Genomic DNA, 10,876 nt, shown 5'->3' with positions numbered 1-10,876 from the left:
ACATACATCATGGTGGAATCACACATCGCAATGGACCTCATATACATCACATTCGGCCCCACAAAAAGGCCTCACATATGTCTCATTGGGTCTCACTCATGGTCCTTATATACATCACATTGGGCCTTAAATACATCACAATAGGCCTCATATACATCAAGTGGGCCACATCACATGGGCCGCTCCAATGGACTTCATATACATCAAGCGGGCCACATCACATGGGCCATACCAATGGGCCTCATATGCATCAAGTGGGCTGCATCAATGGGTCGCACCAATGGGCTTCATATACATCAAGTGGGCCACATCAATGGGCCGCACCAATGGGCCTCATATACATCAAGTGGGCCGCATCAATGTGTCATGCCCCAAACTCAGAAATCGGGCTCACAAAATTTTCGATCGCTGAATCCGGCACTGACAGCCTCCATAGAACCCCATTCTCGGCTCCCGACGCCCATTCGCTAGGTTCCGATCCTGAGATGCTACGAGGAGGATTTTCAATGTCAATTTGATTCGTAGTAAGCATAACCAAAGGCATAACCCACAAACAACAATAAAAAACTCCATCACATTTTCACTATGATCAAAAACTTTACAAGTACAATGAGCATAAAGGAAAATACAATGATAATGAACAAAAAGCTCCAAGAAGATCTGCAAAGCGCTCCTAGCTCAGCGCTGCTGCGCTCTAACGTCACCTGCACGCAACGATCGTGCATAAGCTTATAGAAAGCTTAGAGGGTGGGGTAAGTATGTGCGTAAGGTAGTAGTTATGCAGTATCAGAGTAATGCGGAATATGCTGATGAATCTAGGAATGTCATGAGCCGTACCAAGGCTATGCGATGCGAGGCATGGATGATGTCGGCCATACCAAGGTTATGCGGTGCGAAATACAACTCAAGCATGCGAATCCTCATCTAAGTCCACACATCAATATAGCTCAACTTTGGAATATCACCGGGGTCCAGTACACTCCAAGCTAAATTGTCGCCCCATCGCGCGCAATAAGTGAGTGGAAAAGACCTCACTATCTACCTGCCAATATCCGGCTCGGCTCGTCGATAGCGGACCCATTCCTCTAGCTGATCAAACTCAGCCTAGCTTTACCCCCTCCTCTCGGGCAGGTAAGGCCGCACCCCCTTCCAACTGACTACGACACAGTGGAAAACGCAACCGTTTGGTAATCGGCACTCGACGCTCATGCACCCACTCGGTTTAGACATTGGAGCAACCTCTTGGTACCATAAGGGTTTAGGGACTTTCACTCAGGGATATCTATAGCACCCCATGTAAAACAAGATTTTCAGTATCCAATCTTACCAACCACGATATGCCTGTAGAGGCTACGGCCCTGATGTCGCCAGGGCGTATAGTACCATATCACATAATGCGAATGCATGATCACACTATCCAGTCATGCAGCAGTCCTGCGCATATTGTGCGCTCATGTAAGGCAGCACCGCCTATCCGGGAGCCCATAAATAATCTGCCCGAAGGCATATGCCATGATCAGCCACTTCTCATATCAAGCATACATATGATGCGTATGATCGTGAATCATGGGACTATACTAAGCAGGTTATATGGTAATGGATGCAGTTCATAACGAAGATGGGCTTAGACGGCCTACACATTACATGTACGACCTATCAATGAGCCCTAAGGAGAGTCATAATGTGGACATTTAACCAACACTATACTTGCAATGTGGACGTCAAACCAACATTACTCCTAAGGCATAACCCGTTGTAAACATCATTACATAAACTATGTTGGGATCATGCATTGCAATGAACCTTAGGTACATCTCATTGGGCCTTCATTATATCAAATGGGCCGTATCACATAGGCCTTACATTCGTCAAATGGGCCGCATTAATGGGCCTCACCAACGGGCCTTATGTACATTGCAATGGGCCATAACCCATTGGGCCTTAAAATACATCACAATGGGCCTAATCACATGGGTCTTATGTATATTAAATGGGCTGCACCAATTAGGCCCCATGCATATCCAATGGGCCACACCCAACAAAAGTGGTGGTGATGATTTCCACCATTAAAATTCCTAAGGCCCACCATGAAATATGTTTTCAATCAACCCCGTCCATAATTTACATAGTGATAGATGGAGTGGGGTCAATATCAACTTGATGGGAAACTGCTATGGCCCCTTGGAAATTTTGAACAGTGGGCGTCATTGACCACTACTTTAAATGGTGGGGACCACTTGAATTTTAGATCTGGCCCATTCCTTAACTCCTGACATAAAATGAGCTCTCAAAATAGATGGATGGTTTTGGATGCAACACTTGCATCATGGGGGGGGGAGGGGGGGGGGTCCGCATGAAGGCCCACCATCCAATATATTATATATAATATAATATATAATTTATATATAGTATATACAATATTATACATAATATAATATTATATATATATATACACACACACACACACGTGCGCGCCCACACACACCCACACGCACACACCCACCGTCCAGGGGATAGAACACGTAAATCAGAGTGGGCTCCACCGCCCGCCTGGACGGTGGGAGTAAAACACATACATCACTGTGGGCTCCACGTGGGGCTCAGCATAATGTTTACATACAATCCAATCCGTTGATAAGGTCCTACGGACCCAAATGAATAGGAAGAACAAATCTTAGCTGGATCCAAAACTTCTGTGGCCCAGAAAAGGGTTCCAAGGGCAGACATTTAATCCCACTGTTTCCTATGATGTGGGCCACCCGAGCGCTGGATTAAGCTGATTTTTGGAGTGGGCCCACTTCAAGGAGTGGCCCACCCAATGAACGGTGTGGATTTCTAATACACATCATGGTGGGGTCCATGGCTGGGGCCGTGGGTCTGCTGCCCGTCCGCCGTCCACTCGCAGCAGGCAACGCCTGCGCCTCTGACACGGCAGCCGACGCTGCTGTGTTATGTTATTTTTTTTTATTTTCCTATTTTCCGTGGTTTTTCACAGGTGGGGTCCACATCTTGAGAATCCACTCGGTCCAATGGCCCTCCATGGCTCAAGACAAGCAAAACAAGCCCAATATTGAGCATATTTTGGTGTATAGAAACATTTGAGGGTGTTTCAATGATAAATACGCTGTTTACTATGCTATGGCCCGCCTGAAAGTCAGATTGACCCCATTTTTCAGCTCAACGCCTAAAATAATCTGGAGAATGGAATGGACGGCTTGGATTAGATCTATTCATCAAGGTGGGGCCTACCTAAATAGCCCTCCCAAAAGCTTTGAAAACAAAGCTGAATTTTGTGTTTACCAGTGATGTCCAGCGTCCCTGGACGCTGGACAGATCCTCACAGCACATGCATGGAGGTCTTTGCTCAAGTGGGCCACCTCATGATGAATGATGTGGGTACAACACATAAAAGGTGGGCCCCACTTCTAGATATTTTGGATAAAAAATACATACCTTATGGTGGGGTCCATCCAGGTGGTCCACACAACCATATCATCATCACATAAAAAAATAAGGAAAAGAGGGAGAGAGAGAAAGAAAGAGAGTGGGACACGCGTGATGGAGGGCTCCGCCACTATGAGCCCTCCCTTGCACTAAATCATACATCAAGTGGGTCCCATTACACATGGGCCCATTAAATCAAAATCCAATGGTGGAGATCCCTTCTCCACTAAAATAGACGGTCTAGATGACCCTAGGTATACAAGAAAAATAAACATCATAATGGGGTCCATGGAGAATGGCCCCATCATGGAATGATCATGATGATCAAAGTGGGCCATCGGCCACATCTTAGGGTCCCAAGTGAGATCCAAACCATTGGTCGGTTGGCCTCACTTGGCCCATCTTAAAAACATTAAAACTACTTTATCAAAGCACCCACCGCTTGATCTTCTTGCTCCCTTGGCTTCCTTAGCTCCTTGGCTTCCATTCCAACGGAGGAGATAAGGTTTGGATGGTTGAGATGGGAGATGAAGGAGTAGGAAAGCGGGCCACCTTTGTTGCTTGGGAAAGCTTGAAGAGCCTTATACGTATGTGTTCTCTTGCTTGGGAAGGGGAGAGAGAATTGTAAAGGGAGAGAGAGTGATGGGTGATGGAGTGATGGATGTAGAGAGTGATGGGTGTAAGAGACTTTTTGACTTTTGTGGCAAATGGTGTAAGAAAAGTATGAGCTTTGTAAGAACTTTTTGACTTTTATGGTTGCTTGGGAATGGGTGAAAGGTGATGTGTACTTGACATGTTGAGATTGATAGATTGATGGATTGATGTGACAAAGACTTTTATGGTTGCTTGGGAATGGGTGAAAGGTGATGTGTACTTGACATGTTGAGATTGATGGATTGATGGATTGATGTGACAAATCATAGAGATTCTCTCGAAATTCGCATACGCGGCATTTTCCTCACACCGAACGCTGGCCCACATCTCCTAACCAAGGTATCGCCTTGGCGTGCGAGTCGCGGCATTGGAATCGCAGTGATGGCGCGGTCGCTATGGTACAAGTCTCGGGTTGAATTGGCTCGAGTTGACGGCATGTGAATCAGGGTCGCGCATAAATACCGGTTAAGGGTCGAAGGTTGTCGAAATTCGACCGGGAAGACCGCGAAAGTCTATGGAACGGTACGGTCTAGGATACGGGGCTTACACAATGGGCCTCATATACATCAAGTGGGCCGCATCAATAGGTCGAGCCATCTACACCATTTATCTATTTTAAGAGGTTATTTTAGAGCATTACCCAAATAAATCATAACGGAAGATCATTTGGACCACACCACAAATAACAGTGGAGATAATGATTTCCACCCTTAAAATTACCAAGGCCCACCATAACGTTTATTTTCCATCCAATCTGTTCATACAGTCACAAAGACCTGAATCAAGAGGAAAAACAAATATCATATTGATCCAGAACTTCTATGATCCTTAAAGGATTTCAATGGTAGGCGTTCAATTCTCCACTATTTTTTGTGGTGTGGTCCACCTTATAGATCTGCCTCATTTTTAGTCTTAGGCCTTAAGACAATCTCGGAAAGTGGATGGACGGTTTGGATTTAACATAAACCTTGTGATCTGGCCCACATAGCGATGGATGGTGTGGACACAAAATACATACATCAATGTGGGGTCCACGGAACTTGCTGACGTCATCAGCAGCTATATTGTTGGTGTGGATGGACGGTTTGCATACATGCGGGACCCACAGAACTTGCTGGCGTCCTTGCAAATGGACGGTGTGAATGAAACATGTACATCAGGGTAGGTCCCTGATCTGGACGGTATGAATGAAACATATACATCAAGGGCCCCCCATCTAGATGGACGGTCTGAATTTAAAACATATCAACGGTGGGTCCCACAGAATTTGGTGACGTCACTACAACAACTATATAGTTGTTGTGTGGTAGTCCAGCCAATCCACTTCCAAAAAGGTGGGTCCCACGTGGGGCCCACCATATACATATGATATATATATATATATAATATAATATTATATTATTACTATTTTTTTTGAGAACTCCAACATCTAGTGTCCAGATAGATGGACGGTTGGATAAAATACATACATTAAGGTGGCCCACCGTCCACACGTACATCATGGTGGGCCACGGACGACCTGGATAAAATACATGAATCAGGTGGGTCCACACGTGTGGCCCACCAGCAGCTTGTACAAAGCTGATATTTGTATTATCCCTTCATCAAGGTCTGCCCAAATAGGCAGCATTGCTGCCGCTGGATGGTCAACAGGGTGACCCCTGCTTAGTGGATGGTCTGGATCAGGTGGGCCACACACGATCACAAGAGAGAGAGAGAGAGAGAGAGAGAGAGAGACGGTGTGATGGAGGGGCCTCGCCACTATGGGCCCCTCTAATACATACATCAAGATGGGTCCCAAATGGAATCCATACCATCAATCGGTAGGCCCCACTTGGTCCATCACAAAAACTGAAATCTAATCTTACAAACAGCCACCTATATCACTCCTTCTTCAGCTCTTTGGACTCCTTAGCTCCTAAGCTAGCTCTTTAAGGGTAGATGATGAAGTTTGGATGGTGGAGATGAGAGTTTTTGCGGTAGGGAAGTGGGCCCCACCTAGCTTCTCCTTGGGAGGCTTAGACGATTGGTCTCTTGGTTGCTTGGGAGTGAAGAGAGAAAATGAGAAAGAGGGAGAAGTGATGGGATGAAAAGGTGATGGAGTGAGTGTAAGGAAGGGATGGGTGAAGAGATAGAGAGTTGACTTTAGGAATGAGAGAGATATGAGTAGGGTATGGGTTGCTTGTACTTGACTTGTACTTATGATATGATGTGTACTTGATTGATTGATGTGATGAGTTGTAGAGATTCTCTTGGGATTTATAACGCGCGGCATTTCTTAAGAATATGCGCCAGCTCGCAACTCCTGGCCTGGGTATCGCATCGGCGCGCGAGACGTGGCATTGGAACCGCGGCGATGGTGCAGTCATTGGGGTACAAGTTTCAAGCCGAGTCGATTCGGATTGACAGGATATGACTTAAGGTTACGCGCAAATACCGATTACAGGTCGCGGGTTGTTGGAATTCGACTGAAAGGATTGTGAAAGCTTACATAACGGTACGGTCTAGGATACGGGCCTTATATAAATGATGATAATATCATCAAACAAACTTGATATAAATTCCTCACATAACATAGGCCCACTAGTTTATAGTATAGTCAAAGAGATGTATTCACAATTACATCCTAAGGTATATTAGTCAACACATACATTACATCTACACTCAAAATGAATCAATTCTATCTTCCATCACCAAGCAAATAATACACATGAAAGATCACTAATGACACCATTTGAATTAAGGCAACACACAAAATTCATACTTCAATGTAATTAAGTACACTAGAGTTTGTATAGCATTATATTATACAATCACAAGCTCTAATCACATGATATTAAGCATACTAGAAATTTTACACGTTGTTTGTACTGATCAAGAGATCTAATAACAAGAAGTTAAGCATATGAGAGTTGTACAACACATGTAGATTATACAAGTCAAGAGATCTAGTCATATGATATTAACACTTCAATAAAAAGTGGAATTCCCAGTAAAATTATAACTAGACTAGGAAATTAGGTGGAAAGCTTGAAGGGAATCTTCACCTTTTAAGTTGGGTAATCTTCTAATGTTTTTAGAATTGGATGAACACACTTTAGGCTCGAACTCTAACATGACTAAAACGATTTGTGTGGTTAGATCACAATATTACACATGATATATGGTTAAGAGGGTTTTGATCATGTATATTTAAGGTTTTTTTTTTTTTTTAATTATTTATTTATTTACATCCTAGATCTATGTTTGATTTAGGGGTTTCGATTTTCACATAAAAATATATAATTAAATAAATCAAATCGAAATTATAGGAAATGACTCACCTTGGTAAACTCAACTCGAACCCAACTCAGTTCGCCTCGGCTGAACTCGTCGAGACACAACACTGAACATGGTTGCACAACGACTTTCTTTAGATGTTGTTGAACTTACAGTCTTCCCTACAACAATCTTCAGCATTGTTGGACTTGGCTCAATCGTAAACCAGGTTGACTCAGTTTCGGGTCGACTCAATGAGTTACTCTCCCTCTCCCTCTCCCACTCATTCTTCCTCCTTTATTTCCCTTTTCTTTCATTCTTTTTCTTTGTTTCTGATGAAACTATTGGAGCTTCCTAGCCGTTAGGGTCAGAGTCTCTTGTTTTAGGTTTATTTCTGTTAAGTTGAATAAGTCCTCCCTAAACTTGAGGAACAAGATTGCTTTCTGTTTAATGTAGTTATGCACCACGATTATAGGACCTGTAAAGTCGTGGGTGGTTATTTTTTATCTTATTGTAAGGCTATTTATTAGCCACAACAGTTGTTTAGTAAAATAACAATTCTCCCAGCTTTCGTGCAATCAGACTTTGCAAGGCTCTCTGCTATCTCTCTGATTCTAACATTTGGTATCAGAGCCTCCTCACGAGGTCTGATCAAAACTTGTGACTCAGGTATTAGAGTGAAGAACCAGAGACATGGCATCCGAGAATAGCTTCGTGCAACCTGCCATTCCAAGGTTTGATGGTCACTATGACCATTGGAGTATGCTGATGGAGAATTTTCTGCGTTCCAAAGAGTATTGGAACTTGATAGAGACGGGGATCACTGCTGCAGCAGGAGGATCAGATCTTAGTGAGACACAGAGGAAGACCTATGAAGATCAGAAGCTGAAAGATCTCAAGGCCAAGAACTATTTGTTCCAAGCCATTGATCGTTCGATACTGGAGACCATTTTGAAGAAAGATACGGCGAAAGATATATGGGATTCTTTAAAGCAAAAGTATCAAGGAAATGCACGTGTCAAGCGAGCTCAATTGCAAGCTCTTCGCAAGGAGTTCGAAGTGTTGCATATGAATGTTGCAGAGTCGGTCAATGATTATTTTGGCAGAACTCTCACCATAGCTAACAAGATGCGAACGCATGGGGAGCGAATGGATGATGTGGTAATCGTTGAAAAGATATTGAGGTCTATGACTTCAAAATATGATTACGTTGTTTGCTCCATTGAGGAATCCAATGACCTGGACAAAATGTCCATAGACGAGCTTCAGAGCAGCCTCTTGGTGCATGAACAACGAATCGGCCGACATGTGAATGATGAACAAGCACTTCAGATCACTCATGGTTTCCAGCAAGGAGGAAGAGGTGCAGGCAGAGGCACTTACCGAGGACGAGGAAGAGGAAGGGGTAGGTTTGGGTTCGACAAATCTATCATAGACTGCTACAATTGTCATGAACTAGGGCACTTTCAATGGGAATGTCCTAAGCGAGACAAGGAACAAAAAGCAAACTATGCTGAAACAAAGGAGGAGATGCTGTTGATGGCTCTTGTAAATTCCAACGAGACTGCGACGGAGCACATTTGGTTCCTTGACTCTGGGTGCAGTAACCATATGTGTGGGAGAAAAAACATGTTTTTTGATCTTGATAGCAGCTTTCGAGAATCGGTGAAGCTTGGCAATGACTCGAGTATTAGTGTACAAGGCAAGGGTAAGATTCAAATGGAGGTAAATGGGTTTGTGCATGTAATCACAGAAGTCTTCTATGTACCAGACCTGAAAAACAACCTGTTGAGCATCGGTCAGTTGCAGGAAAAGGGGCTGGCGGTACTTATCCAACATGGAAAATGCAAAATCTTTCACAGTGAGAAATGTTTAATCATGGAAACAGAGATGACACACAACAGGATGTTTGCTGTGCCTGCTCGTTGCGCACCAAAGGAACAGCAATGCTTCTCCTCACTGATCACAGATCAAGCAGACCTTTGGCACTGCCGATATGGACATCTCAGCTGGAATGGGCTCAAAGTGCTCCAACAAAAGAACATGGTGGCAGGGTTACCTCAGTTTAAAGCCTCTCAAAAGGTGTGTGAAAACTGCCTGGTGGGAAGACAACACCGTGATCCATTTCCTAAAGAAAGCATGTGGAGAGCCTCCAACATTCTTCAGTTGGTGCATGCTGACATATGTGGACCAATCAACCCTATTTCAAATGGTAAAAAACGGTATCTTATCACCTTCATCGATGACTTCAGCAGAAAGACTTGGGTATACTTCTTGGTGGAGAAGTCAGAAGCTTTTTCCACATTTAAATCTTACAAAGCCAGAGTTGAGAAGGAAACTGGAACATACATACGGAGCCTTAGAACAGATCGTGGGGGAGAATTTACATCACAGGAATTCACCAACTTCTGCAATGAGCATGGAATCCATAGACAATTAACGGCTGCCTATACACCCCAAAAGAACGGTGTCACGGAAAGGAAGAACCGCACCATTATGAATATGGTGTGAAGCATGTTGACAGCAAAGCAAATTCCTAAGTCCTTTTGGCCTGAAGCAGTGAATTGGACAGTGCATGTTTTAAATCGATGTCCAACTCTTGCCGTGAAGAACAAAACACCTGAAGAAGCGTGGAGTGGGCACAAGCCATCAGTGGACTATTTTCGAGTTTTTGGATGCATTTCTCACGTCCATGTACCTGACAACAAGAGGGTAAAGCTTGATGCCAAGAGTTTCAAATGCATATTATTGGGGGTAAGTGAGGAATCCAAGGCTTATAGATTATTTGATCCACTTTCAAATAAAATAATTGTTAGCCGAGATGTGGTATTTGAAGAAGATCAGCAATGGAACTGGGATGATGGTCACAAACAGGCCATATTGGCTGAGCTCGAATGGGAGACTGAAGAAGAAGCAGAAGTGGAAGACGAGGGAGATTGAGAAGAGTCTGAAACCAATGAAGAATCTGGAGAAATTGAACCCGAGTCTGATGGAGGTAACGTTTCAAATGAAGAAAACTCACCTTGTGAAATATGAGCTCGGAGACCACCAGTGTGGATGCGGGACTATGAAACTGGACAAGGCCTCTCAGATGAAGAAAATGTTAACCAGGCACATTTAGCCTTGTTCACTGACGGGGATCCCATTACATTCGCAGAAGCTGTGAAGTCCGAGAAATGGAGGAAAGCCATGGATCAAGAAATACAAGCTATTGAGAAGAACGACACATGGGAATTAACAATGCTGCCATCGGGAGGAAAAACCATAGGAGTAAAGTGGATCTTTAAGACAAAATACAACGAAAATGGAGAAGTGGACAAGTATAAGGCTCGGCTAGTTGCCAAGGGGTACTGTCAGCAACATGGAATTGATTACGCTGAAGTATTCGCACCAGTGGCTCGCTTGGACACTATACGAATTGTTATATCCCTCGCTGCACAGAAAGCTTGGGTGATCTACCAACTTGATGTCAAGTCGGCTTTTCTGCATGGGGAAATTACTGAGGAAGTCTTCGTTGAGC

The sequence above is a fragment of the Magnolia sinica genome, chromosome 14 (assembly GCF_029962835.1).
Source record: "Magnolia sinica isolate HGM2019 chromosome 14, MsV1, whole genome shotgun sequence".
In the NCBI taxonomy this organism is placed as follows: Eukaryota; Viridiplantae; Streptophyta; class Magnoliopsida; order Magnoliales; family Magnoliaceae; genus Magnolia; species Magnolia sinica.
This window is presented reverse-complemented; position numbering follows the sequence as displayed.